This window comes from Colias philodice, chromosome 5, assembly GCF_061535455.1.
Source record: "Colias philodice isolate Cphi_HAF_F1 chromosome 5, ilColPhil1 Martin Lab GWU primary, whole genome shotgun sequence".
In the NCBI taxonomy this organism is placed as follows: domain Eukaryota; kingdom Metazoa; phylum Arthropoda; class Insecta; order Lepidoptera; family Pieridae; genus Colias; species Colias philodice.
The window spans coordinates 2,237,120-2,259,707 of NC_143090.1; the positions used below are offsets into that span (position 1 = coordinate 2,237,120).

The 22,588-nt window shown below is 31.8% G+C and overlaps 1 protein-coding gene across 1 annotated transcript in view; it reads left to right on the forward strand.

Moving 5' to 3' along the window:
• The first annotated feature begins 18,217 nt into the window (after positions 1–18,217).
• The window catches only part of Scp2 (Sarcoplasmic calcium-binding protein 2), a 57,199-nt gene continuing 52,828 nt past the window's right edge, over positions 18,218–22,588 (forward strand). The window contains exon 1 of the mRNA XM_089695060.1: positions 18,218–18,260. The gene's annotated coding sequence lies outside the window, so the exon portion shown is untranslated. The remainder of the gene's footprint in view (positions 18,261–22,588) is intronic.

Here is a 22,588-nt window from a genome sequence, read left to right on the forward strand (position 1 = left end):
TGAAGTGAGAACATATTCTCTACACTTATAATAAATTCAATTAAAACAAATATACATTTAAATCGACGCATTAAAGAATACCACTACTATAGACATACACACAAGAGCACAATAAAACAATATAAATGTTAATCTTAAAACACTTCTTCTCAAATGAACATTTAACAGCTCTAAAATGCTTAATACTCCATTCACATACATTTTACAAGTACATTATTTAGTTTTCACATAATATGTAAATGAGTATCCAAGGATACGGGAATGTAGGAAGGTATAATCAAGCTACAAGTTAATGTATTGAAAATTTTAAATTGCTCGTCATTATCTTCGGCAGATCCTTTAAACGGTTGTAGTCTATTCAGATGCTTAAAGTGGAATACATTAGATAAGTGGAAGGGAAATTTTGCATGTTTTATACATAAAAATATGTGAAAATGTGAATTTAATATTATGACAAATTAATAGGCAAATCACTTTATTATTTAACGTTTATTTTTAGAAAAGGTGGTGAATAATAATAAGTAATAATAATACGCTAAAGGTGATGTACATAATAATTAGCTAAAATTGATGTACATATGAATCTAAAGGCTCTTAAATAGTTATAGTAGATCATATTTTTCAACATAGTGTATACTTACCAACTGCACAACTCTACAAGTTTCAGAGCAGCTACTAAACTGTGAAAATGTCCAAAGTTTTTAGAACTATAGCCAGTAACTATCCCCCACGTGACCAGGGTAACGAGGAAGTCAATTACTAGCCTAAGTAAAGAAAATGCTTATGCTTCATGTTACCTGAATAGTACAATTTATGTCAAAAGACCTGCGACGTACGTTACCTGTAATTTGCATGTAGCCATTTCTATAATAAAATTTCTTTCTAATGCTCAAATGAATTGCGTTTTTCCCCATAATCAAAGGCGCGGCCATGATTGCTAGAAATAAATTGCTATTGTGTTCTATACATTTCACCGGTCTTTTTCTGTCGATTTAAGCCTGTAAACGCAAAATAGTTTTGTAAATTATTGTATTGTTGCGTACCTATAGTTTATGCTTTATGGTGTGGTATAATAAATCGCTTGAGAAATTATTCTTCTGCGTGTTTATGCAAAAAATAAACACCAATTCAGTGTGAGAAGAGAATTGAAATTTTGGTTTATCGTTTTAAATGTATATATATAGTTCATGTTATCACTATGGTATTGTGCTTACGCAAAATAATGTTAACAAATATTTTGGACCTTAACTCAAGCAATGAGGGATAAAATTACATAGCTTCAAAATTTGTTTTTCGAGGAAATACACGTAAACTAGTCTGTTGTTATTTCCGAGGCTACAAGTAAGCTGGCAATATACAATTTTAATCTTGGCATATTTTGCATCGTAACTCCTAAAGTCAAGGCACTGATCGATTAAGGAGTGTGCTCTATTTGAAGCTTTAACAATCATACTATGTGTAATCTATACTGATATTAAAAAAAACTGAAGAGTTTGTTTGATTGCTTGAACGCGCTAAGCTCCGGAACCACAGGTCCGATATAAAAATTATTTTACTGTTAAATAGTCAATTTATCGAGGAAGGCTACCTATATCATCACGCTGACCAATAGGAGCAGAGTAATGCGGGTAAAACCGCGGCGCACAGCTAATTTTTTATCATTACATGTATCTACTATGTTAAAAATATGTTTAAAAGGCAAAAAGTTTGATATACGAGTATGAAAAGCAGTTTGCCGCAACTCAATCATGAACATGACCCAATAAATGGCAAGTAATTACAATCATTAATTATGTTAACCGACTACGTCACAAAAAGGTGGTACTATAGACCGCGCTCATGCGACTGCATGGACCTCTGCCAAGTGGCAAGCCAGACTTCACTACATTGTTAAAGCTTTTCATAAATTTAATTATAATACTGGTTCCGTAGGTAAATGGCAAGCATTTAGGTATTTATAAAGTTTTTAAGTAAATTGAACATTTAATGAATAAGATAATATCATATATATACACAAATAAAATGTTTCTATGTATGTATAGCTATGCTGACATTTTTCGTAATTAAATATTATATAAGCTAATGTTAAGTTCAAAATCTTAAATTTCTACAAAACAACGGTAGTTATCATTTTATACTACGCAATGAGGTATAGTAATACCAATAATACTAATTTGCTTATTATTAGTAGGTACAGGTAGAGGATTTTTCATAATCATAATAAAATCAGTCAAAACAGCGGCAATCATTTTATTCTACGCAATCCAATATCAAATTATATACCAGGTATACCTGTAGGTATTTACTACAAACCGAATCACCAAAGCCATGTCGCAGTAACCAGAAGTTTCGGTCAATACTCAATTATTCAGGTACGGAAAGTTTGTGAAACGACAGATGTGAATTCATTCCACGCTCGATTAATTGCATGCGGTTGTGGCTAACTTTTATTGGGGAATATAGCTTTTTTTAAGGCAAAAATGTTTGTAAAGCTCTTTTATGTTGATGTTCGTTTTGCTGTGGGTATTGGATTCGTGTGTGAATTTTTAAAGTGAAACTTTTATTACATCGTCTCAAACTTTTTGGTCTGTGTAGCGCATGTCGCGTGTATCGCGGCTGCCGAGTAAGTATACCTACTCGGCAGCCGACCGTCACGCGACATGCGCTACACAAAGCAGTAGTTCGGAACCGTTCGAACAGTTTCACTTTTACCGTGGTTTCATAAAACCACACAACATTTTTTTGTTTATACAAAGAAATATGAAATCATTTTAGTTCAATATTATAAAGTAAAATGCGAAATTCGGGTACTGAGTATAATATTTTATTCACTTAAAATAAAATTAACTAAACAGTCACTTAAAATAAAAATAATGCCAGAAATTATACGTTGAAAAGCATTCGAAAAGTATAAAATAGGCTATCAGCGACATTATCAAAACGCGGTAAAAACCTGCTTTAATATAAATAATGCGGCGTTGCCAAACTTCATGAAAATATTGTTCAAACTTCATCGTACAGAAAACTGTTACAATAATTTTCAATCCTATGATTTCTTTTTGAGTCCTATAATAATATTTTCAATTCAAATGAAACAACTTTATCAAATAAAATTACAATAATTCATAAAATTGTACGTCAAAAAGTGTAAAATAGGCACGACATTATCAAAACGTGGTAAAACCGGGCCTTATTATAAAGAATGCGACGTTGCCAAACTTAATGAAAATGTTGTTCAAACTTCAAGAGAACATGTAATGTGGTTACGTTCATGAAATGAAAACACACTTTGGTTTTAAGTGTGGTATGAATTTTCCAAATAGAGAATGGTTTAACTATTTGTTTGGAAAAGTTAGTGTGGGTTTAAAGTTTTCAGTTATACATGAAAATTATTGTTTATGATTTCATTATTTTGTTCGTATGTTTAAAGTTGTTATTTTAAATATCATTAGCTATTCTATTTCACTGGATTTCCTATAGAGATCTTTAATTAAGAATTTACTTTACATTACATTATTGAAAAAAAAGTTTTGATCTAACTATGATCGAGTTCAAAACTGGTTAAAAAACAGAACATATAAAAAGGATATGCATATGTTAGGAGCTTGTAAAATCATTATAAAAAAGGACTAATTTACATAAGAATATATACGGAGACTAGATTTACGTCCGCGGCTTCGTCCGCGTTGTCAAAGAAAAACTCGCATAGTTCCCGTTCCCGTGGGATTTCTGGGATAAAACCTATCCTATGTGTTAATCCAAGTTACTCTTTATATGTGTGCTAAATTTCATTGTAATCGGTTCAGTAGTATTTGTGTGAAAGAATAACACACACACACATCCTCACAAACTTTCGCATTTATAATATTAGTAGGATAAATAAATATATGAAATGTAATAAAATGCTGTATAATGTTATATTCAGCTATATTATTCAAATTCCACCAAACAACGAGCTGAAATTCTCCAAGTAATTCACGAAGACTTTCTTAAACAGCTTATATAAACGAGAAAGCAAATGCTACATTTGAAATATACTTGGATGTCAGTACAAATAACTTCTACATGGCCTGGTGCCAAATGTTAACGTTGATGCCTTGGATCCTGCTAAGCAAATTCCGTATATATGCGTTATTTTCATTAAAATTACTTCTCTGCATTATGTTGAGATAGGGCAGTTAAATAACTATAGAATTTAAAGAATATAGCTGATTAACTGAAACACATTTAAATAATAAAATATAATATATTACTTACCTTTAAATTTTTACCTTGAATTCCTAAGATTATAATTATGTTGTAAACAAGAATGTTACAACACAGGTTACAATTTTCTAACAGTGACGGGTATAATATTCACGAACTAAGGGTAATATCGAAACTTGTAATTTTCCGATGCCGAGGGCTATTCGAATTTAATAGAGGTTTGATATGATGTAATCAATAGGTTGGTTATAATAGCACCTTTACAAGTTAAATTGGAAGTATACCTATCAGTATTACACCTCATACATATTATATTTTTTAATTAAAGACATGTTTCCTAAATGATTCGTGCCTTTTTTATTAAAACGTTATAGTCATACTAGATATGTAATTCCTCTAATTCATTTAAGCCTTCGACTAGGTTTTTTACGTCTTAAAATGAATAGATAACAATGAAAAATAGGAAAACGAATGAAACATTGAATAGGAAATGGTGAGCCGTCAAATACACATCAGTTTTCGGGCCACGTATCTTCAAAGCCCGATTATTTATTTATTTTTACAAAATATATTTATGTATGTTCATAAAGGAGGGTTAAATCTACAAAAAAAAAACTTTTCTTTTCACATACACTGTAAACGTAAACATATTATCACTACATAGTATAAAACAAAGTCGCTTTCCCTGTCCCTATGTCCCTATATCCCTATGTCCCTTTGTACGCTTAAATCTTTGAAACTACGCAACGGATTTTGATGCGGTTTTTTTATTAGATAGAGTGATTCAAGAGGAAGGTTTATATGTATAATAACATCCATTAAATAGTGGAGAAGTACTGTTATTTTTGAGGTTTCTAACGTGATGTCGTAAATAATTACATTTTTTCCGCTTATATTGCAAACGCAGGCTGAACCCTACGAGTTTTATCAAAATAATGTACTAAGTATTGTACACATTGAAAAGGTCTACAGAAAAGTCCGCGATGGTATATGTCTATCTCTTATGGGTAACCCACAATAACTTTTTTTTGTCATTTACTTTTTACGACAAATAATGGATAATTTTCGAAGCGATTTTAACCAATACAGCATTAATCCTTAACCAATTAAATACCTTGAATCCATTGTTCATTTAATATAGATCTATTACACCGTACGATTTAAGTGAATATTTTCGAAGATATTACAGTTTTAAAAATTGCGGGACGTAGCGTTTGCGGCGGTACCGGCCGGCCGCCATTGCACCCCTGCGAAGCCGGGGCGGGTCGCTAGTTACTTATAAAATATCTAATATAAGTCCTAGCAATTTATACGTCAACTAGCGGTCCGCCCCGGCTTCGCCCGTGGTACATGTTTACGTTTTCTCTACATAAGAACCATCCTCGTACTTCAAGGAATATAGTAAAAAAAGAATTATCGAAATCGGTTCAGCCGTTCTCGAGTTATGCGCTTACCAACACATTTTTCGATTCATTTTTATATATAAGAAGATTAATAATAAGTTTAACACTTGCTACGGAATCACCCTAGTTCATATTATGGGATAAAAATAATATCCTATGTTACTCAATAAAGATGTAACTTACAAAGAGTAAAATAATTTATAATCGGGTTTTCCTCGTATTTTCCTTGAATTTTTTACACCTTGGGTTACATTATTGCATTTTTGGTAAGGATCTCTAATTTTTTTGAAAATGCCATATAGCCTATGTTGCTCAGTGAAGATGCAGCTTTCTAATGGTGAAAGAATTTTTGAAATCGGTCCAGTAGTTTATGCGTGAAAACCATACATACATACATAATTACAAACCTTTCCTCTTTATAATATTAGTATAGATAGATATTATTTCTAGGAAATAAACCTAGTAGGTAGTAGGTAGGCCAATATTTCCTTGGCTTGAAGTTAAATCTACTCAGAGAACGACACTTTAACACGACCAAAGTCCAAATAAATTATTCCCTTGATACAATTTACATCTATACCGAATAAATTTACTTTAAACGAGAAATAAATTTTAAACTAGTAGATTTGAATACAGTTTGTATTCGCGTATTTATTGAGAACACTAGAATATAGGGCTTAACAAAATGGCAATTTAAACAATATTCCTTGAAATCGTATTTTTAATACAAATAAAAAACTATGAAAGTTGTTATGTTATTTTAGTAGGACCACTAATTATTAGTAAGATTTGGCGTTTAAATAATGTCAGTAGATAGAAATTAAAATTATAATATTATACTTATAGGCCTATACTAGTTAAGTGGTATTTCTGTTTTAAATGCAATAAGCAATAGAAAAAATGTCTTCATGGAACATTACTATAAAATACTTTTCCTACAGTAGGTAACACTTAAGATGAATACACATTTATTGCGTATTTTGCGTCAACATCTTAAAATAATGGGGAAAACCTGTCAAGTGGTGTATGCCTTGTCTAAATGTCTGCTTTGGGAATGCCTATGTGTTAAGTTTTTTGTTTTGTTCTCGTTATTGGAGTATATTTTATACTTTATTTACTGGTAATCGAATCTTTTTATAAATCGTAAAACATTATTTGTAAATAGGCTCCATTTCATTTTAACATATCCTATGTAGGTATCTACGTTTAGTATGGTGTCAAAAAGACGAGTCTATCCAAAAAGTATTGTTTTTACAAAAACAATCTTATTTGCCTCCTACTCCACCTTTAGCTTTGTAACCAAATCGTAAGCTATTGCAAAGCCCATGCACTTATGAAACTTAAGGTCCGTTCACACAGACCGGCTCGGAGAGCATCGGCGCGCATTTTTCTTTTCACACAGACCGGATCGTATACGCTTGGAGTTGGTCGAAGCGGAGCCGCCAGCTATTTCACATAGATCTGAAAGCGGATGCGCATGCAATCGGAGCCGAACGGCTGCGCGAACGAGAAAAAGTGCGAGATCGGAGCCGGTCAACTCTTCTTATTATTTCACACCAAGCACGTTCAAGCATTATTAATGTCAAAAGCAGTGCACACTCAAAAATAAACCTTACTACAAATACTATAAACTCTGTTTTCATCGTGATAAGAATTTGCTCTCCTCTCCGAGCCGGTCTGTGTGAACGGAACCTTAAGGATACTGAAGCTTTTACTAGAATGAGAAAGAAAAATCTAGCTTGCAGGAAGTTTATTTAAGCATTCATCACATGTTTATACAATAACATATATTTACATCACATGTTTGGACAAAGACTATGAGACTATGAGAGTGTCTTCTATTATTGATACTTTTAATAATAGTTCCGCTAAAATTGATTCTTTTTAACAAACCTATTAAGACTGCTTAAAGCGTGAGCGTAGAACCAAGGTGTCCTGGGTTCGATTTCCGGTAGAGACGAGGAAAAAAAATGCCTGTCCCTAAAGAAAATCGATCAGTATAATAGAAGTGCATAATGCATCTGTCCCTTACCCCACTATTGGACATGAAACTTCAGTATATCCATACTGGGTGTCACTGCATAGTAGCTCCCAAGAAGCTTATATCTAATACACTGGAGATTTCGGTATGAACATTTGACGTGTAACAAGAAAATTGTTGTGTTTTATCACTTTCACACCTAACTTGGTATTGCCACTGTTAATACGAAGTTTTCCCAAGGCTACTATGTATGCTGTAATATTCTGTGCAAAAGGTTCGTTTTTGTACATGAGTTTGTTGATAAATTGCCAACAACGTCATTCAGAAGCATTGTTGGATGAGACAATTATTATTTATGCTAAATAAAATAAGTATCTGAACCAATTATTAAAAAGCGATACTCCCTGATTATGGGTAGTTACCATAATAAAATTGTAGCAACTCTCACTTTGACAATATGGCATAAGTGTCAAAAAAATTGCGTCGCTTTTAATATTTAAGTTAATATTGTTGCGTATTTAATAAATATTTTCCGAATATAAATAATGTATTGCATTGTGAAAAATTGCAGAAGTTTTTGGACACCAAATTCTGGCATAAAATTTCACAGGCAAGTGTATATTTACGCTATTTACAATATTCCTCAATACTCATGCATTTACCTGTTTAGAATCATTTTCATGGCAAAAATCGTCAATTTTATCATCATTTTAGTAATCAATCATGCTAAATATCTTCTATCTATCTTCTTTTCCTAATAATTTCATCATTTTTCAATAAACCAATTTAACAAGTAAGGTAACCATGATGACGAGTTTTTACGGATAGCGAAGAGAAAATATCGTAATAGTTAACAAAATTATGATGAACATTTAGAACACCATTTCAAAGATTTTTATACTAGTAATGAAACAACGCACGACATCGATATTGCACTCACATGTGGTTTTATGTTTGTTCTTCTTTAACATAGAAATTAATAGTTCTTTTAACATACCAAATTTTTTTTGTTTTACTTATTTCAGCTTTCCAAAAATGAAATAAAAAGAAATAAATGGCTGTCCATAGTGCCTATCAAGGGTAAAATTTATCAACATGCCAGAATATGCAGTTTGCATTTTAAGCCTGAGGATTACGGTCCAGAAAAAAAATACCTTTTGAAAAGTGCTATACCTTTTTATTTACCACATTCTTGTTACTGCGTCTCAACTGTGGATAAAGTAATTTTAATTAAATTATAATTAACCACCATGAAACCATTAGTAACCGTAAGTACAGCTCCTGAAAGACATACGAATTTCTGAGAACTGTAATATCGTTACCACACATGAACACTAGCGATGCAACTCTCCCTTTGGAATATTGAAAAGTTTTAGACTGAAGCTTGAGTAACCAAAACGATGTTTTAATGTATGTAGCACTCATTTTAATTAAAAAATCGTAGTATGAGATCAAAAGTTATCAAGCGTTATTTAAAACTATCATTCTCTACCAATTAAAATGGTATGTACCTATAAAGATAATAATTATTCATTTAAGTTGACCAGTAATATTATAATATAAATACTGTTAAAAATATATGTCGTTATTATTTATAGACCATGATTTTTAGTTTTTTTTATTTCGAAAAATCCTGAATATACAAACCAGTGTGGTCACCCACAGAAAGAGACAAAAAACAACACTGACGTCATTCAAGGTTATATTTTCTTGTGACAAGTTAATGGTCATAGTGCAATCTCCAGTGTATTAGATATAAGCTTCTTGGTAGCTCCATACAATGACAATAATTTAAAAAACAATAACGTCGCACCAATGTCAATTGTCGTAAATTTAAACCGTGCGAATGAATTTTTCCCTCGTACTGTGCCAACATGTATTGCGAATGGCAACTACAATTATTCATGAAATACAAACTTTACTTTGTAACTATATTGATGTCGATAAAATTTTTATAAGTTCCTTGTTAGTTTTGAGTGCTGTTTGCGGTTGTTTGAATGTTTTATGTTGAGTCATAATGTATTGAATTCAATTTTTGTAGAGAGTTTCAATAATATCAGTTAATAATTTAACTTGAGTATTTATTAATTTCAATATTGCATTCATTGTTAGAGTTCTCCGGGGCAGTTACTATTTCATCTTTGAACTACAAATAGAAAGGAAGTGTCGGGTACACAACGGGTCGGGTAACAAGTAAGTAAAATCGCATTCGACATCCGCTGAAATGTCCTATTTTATTAATATACTAGCAATGCCCTGCGGTTTCACCCGCATAGATAGCGATATCGTTACAGTGAAAAGTCTACTATAGGTCGGACTATAGGTTTAATTTTTAATCACATGAAAATCACCTTTACCCCGTCCCGCACTACGGCCTTTTTTTTTTGTTTTAGTGGGGAAATCTTTCATAGATACCCACGGCCTCCGGGGGAGGGGCCGTGGGTTATGTCGGATTCCTACCGACCAAAACCCCACTGTGTTCCGTCAAGACGCATATTGGTAGAATTCCTCCGTGACTCCCGCACTACGGCCTGCTCGAACAGTATACCTACTATTTTCTGTAGATTGACACTTTTAAAAATTCGTTATATCTTTTGAATGGAATATCCAATTCTTTTCATTTAAAAAGTATTTTGCTGGTATTGAAACAGTCTATAATAAAACATCATTTAATGGGATAAGGATTAATATATGTGTATGAATAACATGGTTTGATTACTGTCGGCGCTTCTATTTAGTTTGAAAACGTAAAAAAGTTGTTGTAGTAACATAACTACTGAAGATGGACATATGGTATCGCGGACTTTCTTGTAGATATTGATCCATTCTATAATACCGTAGAACATTTTTTTGTTCTATCTTCAATAGATTCCGCAGCGCACGCGATGACAGAAGTTTTATTGAGGATTTTTTTACACCTTGGGTTACATTATTGCATTTTTGGTAAGGATCTCTAATTTTTTTGAAAATGCAATATAGCCTATGTTGCTCAGTAAAGATGCAGCTTTCTAATGGTGAAAGAATTTTTGAAATCGGTCCAGTAGTTTTTGCGTGAAAACCATACATACATACATACATACATACTTACAAACTTTTCCTCTTTATAATATTAGTATAGATGGAAAAACATTATCAAATTCCTTTTTGAATGAGAAGTTATCCATGACTTAAAAATCTTACTTAAGCTATGTCGGTATAAGAACCACATTATTCCAATCTACCTAAGTCAACAATTACTTAGGCTTATTGTCAATCTTCAGTACTTCACACAATCGCTACATCACACGTGTTTCACAATTCTTCCCAGTTCAGTTGATGAAGTTCGAATATTCTCTCAGACTGGCGTCCAATTAACATCTGTTGGCTGATGGCTGTGTCGAGACTTTGCATCAGATGCGGATTTACAGACTTTGACTTACGAAGTACTTGCTCGTGTATGGGAGGAAGCGAGAGCGATTTAATTTTGTTGTATATTTCGGTAAGCGATTTAATTTTGTTGTATATTTGTCAGGGAAAGGTAACTTCTGTGAGTTTTGAGTTGAAAGAAAGAAAGAAAGAAAATAAATTTATTGCAAAAAACACAGCCAACAACATAACAAAATTTAACTTAAGATTAGCAAACGGATACAGCCTCAGCAAAATGCTGCACAAAAACAGCGCTGATTTTCAGGCTGCACCGGCGGTTGAGGTCCGTCTTAATATTAAAAAAAAATAAATTAAGCGTATCTACTTAAAATAAATACATAATGAAGTATATTAATATTAATAATAAATAAATATAATAAATATATGCATATATAATTTATGTTAGGGCAGAATATATATATATATATGGGTGATTATACAAAAATGGGGTAACTTTTGAGGATATTTTGTTTACTATATTTTTTATATCAGATTGTTACAAATTAGGGTGTATATGATAGCTAATCTAATGAATATATTGTTCCAAATCGGGCCAGCCAGTTTTTTAAGTAGATTGTGAGATATTTAAAATTTTCTGGAATTGGCCTCCAGGGGACTGACGAGGCTAACATGGTACTGATAAAAAACACAATTTTGTAATATTCTTAAAGAAATTGAATGAAAATTACTACAAATCACTCAGTTTTAATAATGGCACATGTCTTTTAAGTATTAAAATCACTTAGTTACGTTTAAAAATGATAATTAATAATATGTGATACTGGGAAAAAACAATGTCTCAAGTTTCTAAACAGCCTTCTGACATTTAACGCTACGTGAATATTCTTACCCTCTTACTTAACTTTTTCTACTTTGACTTAGTTTTACTTGATATTTCAAGTAATTCACAAACAATAGAAACAAAAAAACGGCCAAGTGCGAGTTGGAGTCTATTTTTTATTATGTTTGTAACAAAAAATTTACACTTTTAGCAATTTTTCCTTATCTGTGTTATAAGACGATGCTATTTACCAAGTAGAAGTAAACTATATAGCAGTTTATAGAAGACTGTATACACGGCAAGCATCCTGTGTGTTTTTTTATTCCCTTGCGAATATTGAATTTTGCGGAAATTTGCAGTATTAACGGATGTAGGTATCTTTTGATTGCGTTGCGTTATAAGTTTGATTTTTTTACAGCCCCAAGGGTTCTTAATCTTGAGTATCCAATATAAATTTCAGATTGATACCTCCACGCGTTCCAAAAAAATGTCTTAACAGACAAACGGACAACAAAGTGATCCTATAAGGGTTCTATTTTTTCTTTTTGAGGTTTGGAGCCCTAAAAATCTACCAATATTTATGTTAAAAGTACTAATTATAGTAAAATTAAAAACCAAAGTCTCGAATGAAAGTCTCATCTGAGTTTTCATAAGAGCCCCTTGACATTTTTATAATGTTATTAAGTATATTAATTAACTTTTATGTTATTTTGAGGTAATTTTACTTCACAGTAATATACGTATACGTATTTATCTGATAAATATAAAAAGCTATGCCCTGAAAGCATCAAAATCAATAATTAAAATAAAATAAGATCTTTTTTAATAAAATTATTAGTAGTTTGTTTCAATAGCTCTTTTCTTTGCTACTCTTTCTTAAATGTTTCTTCCCTAGTCAAATTCAGGTTCTTTTAGCGTGGCGCATGATGTTTTAAACTGAAATATAAAAGAGAAATGCTTATACCAATAGCAATCAAGATAAAAGTTCTCAAAAACGACAGAATCATCAGTACTATGGGGTCGCGTCAGTCCTCTGGCACGATATCTGACAAAGGACTGATGCCAGCGGATTGATGAAAAGGGACTTAATATGAGGTTATAATCACAAATTATGTTTTTTTGCCTAATTTCTAATATCAACAAACTATATTTTTACAAATCATAGTTAACCATTTATAAATGAAAATAAAAATCGGATTAACAATAAAATAACGACTCACCATAGGACTGAAATGTTGACTGGCGCAGCAAGATTTTAGAGGACAAACACAACCCTAGCGCTGGTACAGTTATGACGGCCGTCAAAATATGCGGTGCACAAGTAACTTCATTACCAACATTAATACTTAGACAGGGATTTGACCTCGACTTGATGATATTTAGCGAGAATTTCGAATTTAAAAAACACACAACGGACTGACTAGTGAAAACGATGACAAAGTTTGATTTTATTTTTTAAATAAAATGGAAAACATTGCGTTATGAAAGTTGTAGTATATAATACTATGTACATCAAAGATTGTAGTGAATTAGTAAGTTTTCTTAAATCGATGATAATGTTTAAACGATAGTCACTTGATTGTTGGTTTTCGGAGTTGTGACATGCCAAAGTACTGACGTTTGAGGTATTTATTTATTTTTTTAATTCATTTCTATTTTAAATAAAGAAGTGAAATTGAGTGACCAAATAAAGGACGCTTCATTGTTTTAAAATAGATTGTTATTTGAATAAAATATAATAAGACTTTGTTTAAATTGGCTGATGACATCGAGTTACCCCATTTTTGTATAATCACCCATATATACATATACAATAATACATATACATCGCAGGAAAGTCAAAACAGTACATTGAATACCGTTCTCATAGGCCATAGGTATATCATCACCCCAAGATCAATAGAAAGGAAGCTATTGGGTTACGGCGCGCCAGTCTTCGATTTGCTTTTGTAACAGAATGTCTTTTAATTTTCTTTTGAATGTCAAGAAGGATATATCCTGTTTCAATTTTAGAGGTGGCGGTAAGTCATTCCAGATTTTAGACGCGGCGTACTTAAAGCTACCTTTAAAGCCTGAGGTGTTATGCTTCGGTATCACCAACTGACTGGAATTCTTACTACGCGTATTGAGAGCGTGATAGTCGTCTATCCACGTAAGTTTAGCGTAGAGGTATGCTGGTCGTCTTGCTTTTATCAGTCGAAACGCGAGTGCCGCTAGATGCAGTGTCCTTCTTTCTTTCATCTTAACAATTTTTTCAGTTTTGAGTTCAATGATATTTTTCAACAATATTTAATCTATCACTCTTTTCACAATTTCTGTGTCGCCGATGGTAGAAAGATGGTATATGACAGACATATCTACATTCTACACATACACATGACAGACACATGAGAGAATTCTGCAGTGATATTACTTTTTCTACATTACTTCAGATCGAAAGATCATATTTTTTGTAGAGAGAAAACATTATAGCTTTGGATGTGTTCGTAATTCGTTAGGTAATACGTTATGTCAGAGCTGCCGAAGTAGCTGGTGAACCTCTGGATGGTAAGCGACCACCTCTGCCTATAAACATTTGCAGAAAGATAAGGGCTCTCCACCACTGCTAGCTGTAAAAAAAATGACAGAAAGTGCCATAGAGATCATTCTAGAGATTCCATTCGCTTTGCTCATCGCTAATCGCTGTTACTGAAACAGCCACATAAGATAGTTTTAATTAACGAGGAAGATTTACATTACACACGGTAATTGAAACGTGTGTGTGTACTAACAATTTGCGAGGTAAAATGCGAGACCAAATGAGTTAGTGTCTTCAATTATTTGTAGATACGGGTTTCCTTTTTGATAATTCTGGGAACAATACCCACTCAAATAAATAATTAATGCCAACTTTATATTTTGTCAGAAGTTTTTGTTTTTTTTTTAAATATCGCTTCTTTTAGATAATTAATCCTTCGATGACCTTTTACCTGAAATAGAGGTGATAATATTATAAACAGAAATAGAAGTAAACAATAAATACTAATTATTCTTAAAAATAAATAATAAGCATTTTAAATGTAAACCGGTTTTAATAATTTCGCATAATTGCACAATCGATGCAATAAATACGCGGACATGGCCCTATCATTTTTGTTTTACAAAAATGGATACGTAGATATTGAAATTACCAAATTCTCTATATTCTATTTTCCTACAAAGGCCATATAGAATTCATGAAACATACAGAGATCGTTTTGTTAAGCCCTAATATTGCACGCCTCATAAGCGAAGCGTTGAGGTGGGTACTACTGTCACTTCACGCAAAACATCTGATTTTTCAAACTTAAAATGTCTTTATGTATCATACATTGCACTTGTAAGATAATACATACACACACATATTAAGAAAAAACACTATTTTTAACGTTCATGATATTTTTGATGTCATTTTTGTTATTTAAACTAGTTAAAAAACAGTTTAAAAAAGTTCTGTCTTGGACGTCCGTGTGTCTGTATGTGCGGATCCTTTTTCTTGTTAACACGATAGCGACCGAAATACTTTACTAATCGAGTCTTTTTTTTTCTCTTACGCTTGAGTATGCTCAGGAATAGAACCCTTTCATTTTTCAGGGTCTGATTCGATGTGGTTTAATTGTTATTAAATAAACAAAAATAATAATTAATAAATATTTATTAAAAAAAAATTATGAGGCGTGCACTTTTGGATTTTCCAAATTATTAGAAGCTCTTCAAAAATAATACCTTTTACCAATCTGATCGTATCAACAACTATCTCTTGGTACCTTCTGTGGGATTGAATCCTCTCCAGCTAGTATTAGAGCTGCTAATTGGCTCCTTATCGATAAACGTTTGTCTAAATGTTTAGTGATGTGACGGTTTATCGATACGTTATATAATTTGTATTTCAAATTTACCGTTGAAATAAATGGAGGTTTAAATTTTTTGGAGATTTTCTAAAAAATGTGTTTATAAATCCATCTTCTGGTGAATCGTGTTAGAGTCATCGTATGTATAATACAAACAATTACTTTATCCAAAATCTATCATTCTATTTGAATTCAATACCACACCTAATATCTAATACATATAGATGTTTTGCCGACCTAATTTAAAGTTATCTGCCAACATAATTCACTACATAATAAGTCCGCACTGTGCCTAGTAGATAGCTAAGTTCTGTTGCATGTCTTTTTTTTTTCAAAAGTAAAATATGTATCTATAAAATAAATACGACTTATCGATAAAGTCGCACATCACTACTGTAATAACACCCTAGGTGAGGTTATAAAAGTACCTTCTTAATGATCCAATTATGCCATCGAGTACGTACCTATTTCAACGATATTCTTGGGGAAAATATACAATCAGCCATAATTGAATTTTAATATTTTCAGCAAAAATTGGATAAGGTGTTTTAAGGTTGATAAATTTTTAATTGTATTTCATTATTTTAGGATGCGTCAATTTTATATTATAATTATATTTTAATGTATGTTTATCCATCTCTGCAGCGATTTTCTTACATCGATAACTCAACCGATTGCATAAAGAATCTAGTTTTTTCTGAATAAACAGATTTAGACGCTACCCTTACATAAGTACCTAATACTTAGTTAAACAAAGATTCATTTCTAGTATATATTTCTGTACAATCTTGCTGAAACCAAACTAGCTAAAAATATTCATAACTAATCGTAAATAAAAGCAGTTTTCCCTTTGGTTGACCTTAACAGTGAATTAAAATGAAATATTTTATACCTAGAAAAGGTAGTTTAGACTGAAAAAGACTCTACCCAGGAAAAATTTAGTCACCAAAAAGCTTAATTTGTATTCTTGAGAACTACGGAACCCAGAAATTGCGAAGTTCCTTAAAACATACCATGAATACTAAACTCAACCTTTTTAAATTAGGGAATAATGTACTTTTTCCCCTGCTTTTGTTTTTTATGGCACAAACTTAATTTTGGAGGAAGCCGGAAGCGGAAAGACAAAGCGCAGAGCACCAGGTGTGAGCGAAATGAAAATAAAAATAAAAATTAATTCAATTTAATAAGCAATTTTTAAAGAAATTTGTATCAGCAACGAAACTTTTTTATGTTTACCCAATTGAAGATGGTAAAAACAAGGGACAGTGTTGTTGGTACAATTTGTGTGTTTTTGAAAAGAATGAGTCCAATTATGTATTTAAATATAATATTTTTAATATCAACCTCACCTGTATATTTTAATATGATGAAACATTCTATTATATGCAAGTATGTTGCAAAATAATTTTGACTTACCTACAGTATTTGTAGTTACTGCTCTCACGCTTACTTTTTTGTTTCATGAATTGTATTTTTTTGTTTTGGTTTTATACAAAACAAGTATCTGATCTTAGCTATATTTATTATTATTTATCTACAATAATTGTGCATATAATGTAAACATTCGTAAAACTTCAACATTATATTACAGGAAAACCAACCCGTGGTTCGTATCAAGTCGTGCGCATAATATATATTCCTTAGTCATACAAATCGGTCGGTGTTTATTCAATTGAGGCTGGATAGAATGATACAATATACGTAGATTATTTAGATCGACCTTCACTGAAATGCGATGGCGTGTGGCAGGATCACGTAATATAAACATGAGGAATCATGAAAAACAAATAAGTTTTGCGTAGTACTACTATATGGGTTACTAGCTGCTCCGCGCGGTTTCACCCCCGTGGCTCCACTCCTGTTGCCCGTAGCGTGATGAAATATAGCCTATAACCTTCCTCGATAAATGGGCTATCTAACACCGAAAGAATTTTTCAAATCGGACCAGTAGTTCCCGAGATTACTGCGTTCAAACAAACAAACAAACAAACAAACTCTTCAGCTTTATAATATTAGTATTTAGTATAGATATGTACTACGTACGGCTTATAGGTAGTAGTTAGTAGGTACGGCATTGAGCTCTAAAATAACAAAACCATTTTTCAAAAATTTTCTATCTGTAGATTACTTCTAGGTTGGTTTATAATTACTCTTCATATTCCTTTTCTCTCCTGATTTAATTAAGAGCAGAGTAAGAGAGGGTGGTATAGTTTAAACTAGCTTTAAATTTTTGCTACTTTAATTACATATTTCATTAATGTAAAAAGTCCTTTTATTTGAACGAATGTAATAGTAAACAATTAATGCTCTTCGATTTTAAATTGAATTTTTACCTAAAGCTTTTTACCTACAGGAAAAAGCGCGTATCCTTAACGGTGATAAAACGTTCGAACTACTTCCACAAGTCATTCCTGTTAATCGACTTCTATTAAAACTTCACTCGATTTGTGGTGTGAAAAGATGTACAGAAACACCCCTGGGGCAATAGCGATCAATCTTTGGGTCTCCATTTCTTCAGTACTGCAATACGTAGACTTAGCTTAGGTCGGGGCCCGACCGCCGCACGGCATTATTCGTTGTGACGCGGCCGCCGGCAGCCGACTGACTTCTAAACGGTAAGCGGGCCTCCATGTTCGAATTTTATTTTTTTTTACAACGTAACGGCCAGTAACAAAATATTATAAGAATAATTTATATTCTTTTTTATTTAGAAGTGTTCGAATTTTAAATTTTGGACTGCGTAAAAAGGTTCCATGCTGTTCGAAAATAGTTAGAAAAAACTTTTTAAGAACTTTGAAATGCCAAAATTTAAACTCTATAAATCATATAATTAATATTTGAAAAAACTACGACCAATATTGAACGAAATCAATTAAAATCGATTTATTTTTGAACTAAAGCTTTTGTCGTGTATCCTGTTGCGTAAAAGGATAAATTAAATGCAATAATTTTCTTCACGTTATATTTTATATGGCAAGAAACAAAGGCTTGTCAAATCTTCAGTTTTAACTTCTATGTGTAAAACTTTGATTCCTTTCAACGTGTATCGTGCAAAGTTTGAAGGAATTTTTCATAAGGTTGTATGTGAAAGTTTGCGAACGTTTCGTAACTCATATCTTGTTACGGTTTAAAATATTATCTCTTACTCCCGTTCTTTTATTTTTAAACATTACATAGATTATGTAACAAGAACTTATTTTGTAAGTTTTTATTTAGGGTAAAGTTTTTAATTGTTATTTATTTGCTTGCGGTGTGCCGTTTTGGTGAGTTTTTCAATAAAATTACAGTATAACAATAATAATGTAAATTACTTACATCAGTATGTAAAAGCCCCGCCCTTTTTAAGACCACCCGTTGTAAGGCAAAATAATAGTATTGCATTTCGTTCTTTTACAATTGTGGATTGCTAAATAACATAGGAAAAGTCCTTTTATCAAATTTGAGTTTATAAATAAATATTCTTGATTGGCACTATTAAAAAATCATAATAAGACTATTATGAATATACTTATATTATGAAGTAATGAAAATAAATTCTTGTCGAAATTAATAACAATGAAAAATTAATAATGAAACCAGAATACTCAAAATATAACTTTTAAAAATGTACAAATAGTATAATGAAATGAATTGCACAAGGTACCTAACTAGTAACGACCTACCTATCTCAAATTTTCGTGAATAATGTTTAAAATTACAAAGTCCCTTTTACCTCTTCATCATCATCAACATAGTATAAAACAAAGTCGCTTTCTCTGTCCCTATGTCCCTTTGTATGCTTAAATCTTTAAAACTACGCAACGGATTTTGATGCGGTTATTTTTAATAGATGGAGTGATTCAAGAGGAAGGTTTTAGTATATAATTTATTAGGTTTTAGAGAAAGCGGGCGAAGCCGCGGGCCGTAAGCTAGTTTATCATAAAAAAAAAGTTACGTGATCGAAGTTACCGCACCGTGGACTTACAATAAAACACAGCATGTACAACCCATTTGTCTGGTTGTTTTAATTAAAGCAATACTGGACGTTTTGTACGAGAAAGAATTTAATAATTCCATATCAAATGTTTACGAGGCATGATATCACTCGTAGTTTGATGACGTCATAATGTATTATTGGTGCCCCTTTAGTATTTCATTTGGTTGATGTATGGGGAATATTTTTGGTAATTTGTATGGAAATCTTAATACTATTATAAAGGCGAAAGTTTGTATGGATGTTTGTTACTCTTTCACGTAAAAACTACTGAACCGATTACAATGAAATTTAGCACACATATAGAGGGTAACTTGGATTAACACATAGGATAGGTTTTATCCCGGAAATCCCACAGGAACGGGAACTATGCGGGAAGCCGCGGGCGGAAATCTAGTATGGGAATAAATTATATTTATGATTCTGTACTATCGCTCGATGATATATTTATTGTTATAATGTTGTGTAATGTTCTTTATAACTATTTAATATTCAGCTGAAAATCTAGGTCAATAAGAAAAAGCTTATGAAGCTTTCAATTCTTCTGTTTTCTAAATTATAAAAATATTTTTGAGTTTGTTGTGAAAAGTAAAATAAAAGAAAGGAAAATTCAAACGAAAACCATAAACAGTTCCATATTTCATGAACTTCACGTCAAACTAACAATCTATAAATAATTATTTATTTATTTTTAATTGTCATTTTACTCCCTCAATCGAATGATATTGCAATTGATCATATAAATAACTTTTTACTGACTGTGCTCCGCGGTTTTACCCGCAGTGTTCCGCTCCTGTTGGTATTAGCGTGATGATATATCCTTCCTCGATAAAAGGGCTATCTAACATTGTAAGAATTTTTCAAATCGGACCAGTAGTTGCCGAGGATAGCGCGTTCAAACAAACAAACAAACTCTTTAACTTGATAATATTAGTATAGATTGTATAATAGTAAAGATCATACGACATAGTACGTTTCTATCAATTGGTAGTTGTTATTGCATCCTTGTTATTTGCAACAATCCTGTCAGGGTTGGCACATAACTGCGCTTTACTTTTATAAATTTAATAGACTAGTTATTAATTTTTATTTTTTAATGCATGCATAATTATTAAATAGGTAATTAATAATAATGTATAATGAACAAATGTTGAAATGTAACAAATAATATTATAATAAATTATGTCTAAAGCTGAATAAATTCGTGTACATACGCCATTGTAACAGTGTAATATAAATTAGTGTGAACACAGGCTCCTGAAAAACAGTTTACAACTATATTAGGAGCCTGGGTCATTAAATTTTTGTAAGATATATCTAATGGTGCAAATAAATGATTTATTTATTTATTTATTTATTTATTAAACAGATACAAATAAAAAGTTCTTTTGCTATGATTAAGGTTAATCAATAATTTAGGAAAAGTTAGATAAAGAATACCTAGTGTTTACAGAATGTAATAAATCGGTTCATTAACCGAACTGTTACTTTGGTTCCAGACCAAAGGAAACTCCCATTGGAGTTTCCTTTGGTATATGTAATAATAATAATACGCGAATCTTCTGAAAATCGAATTAAAACTTAATGCATTTGAATTTGAATACCATTTTTTAAATAATAATATTTTTTATAAATCCTTTCGTCTATCTTAAAATAAAGAGTTACCTAATTTATTCTTGATATGAACTGCGGCAGTCGAGTATTTTGTTATTTTATAAAAAAAACAAAACCGTTAAAAATCGTCGTTTTCAACACATCTACACTTAATAAAGAGGAAAACTTTGTTTGTTTCATTGTAATGAATAGGCTCATAAACTACTGGACCGATTTTAAAAATTCTTTCACCATTCGAAAGCTACATTATCCACGAGTAATATAGGATAGGTTTTATCCCGGAAATTCCACGGGAACGGGAACTATGCGAGTTTTTCTTTGAAACCGCGGGCGAAGCCGCTGCAGCCGGCGGAAAGCTAGTTTTCAATATAAAACGACTTAGGATAAGACCACATATACACATACTTTTTTATCATTTTTTTAATACACATCGTATTTTAACGCTGTTTTTCCTTAAAAATGAACGCGCCCCGATCCTTGACTGTTCTATATTGCCTGTCGCGAGCTTAAGTAAGGGCCATTTATAAAGATTTTTAAAACTGAAGTGTGCTAAATAAAACCATAAAAATAAATGGGCCAGGCGATTGCCAGGAAGAATAAATTGGAACGGTCCTAACACACTTCAACACCTGGGAGTGCTCGTTGAATTTTAATAATTTTATGCGAAATAGCACTTTTTGCAAGCTTTTGAATGTCGAAACAATATCGGGAGTTTTTGCCGAATGCTATCAGTAAAAGTTTTTAAGATTTGATACAGTAATGTGATTCTTTACGTAATGTTTTTGTTCTTTTTGTGTTGGAATTGAACAAATAATCCAAAATGAATTGAAATTAATGGAAATAATTGAATGGATTACCTCACAAAATTATACCTTGTGTTAAAAGCAGCATTAAAATATCCATTTTGGTCTATCCTTAATTATTATTAGAATAGTTTAAGCATGATTGACAAACAATAATAAACATTTAAAATTATAGGTTAGATTTAATAAAACATAAGATTGACACTTCTTGTTCAAAGAGCATTTGTAGTTGATAGTTTGATTGATAAATGGTGTATTCATTGATAAAACGATATCTACTTGGTACCGTGTTGAAATATAGAGTGTGATTGCATGGGTTCAAATAATGTGCATCGGTATAAAATATTATCAAGTTCCATTTTTGAACGAAATATGTGCTTTTAAATGTTGTAACTCTAAAATAATTATTATACCTAATTAATTTTTATATTGAACTATAGCGATCCATCCCGGCTTCGCCCGTGGTACCTACTTTCTCTCCTGAGAACCATCCTCGTACTTCAAGGAATATTATAAAAAAAATAATTACCGAAATCGGTTCAGCCGTTCTCGA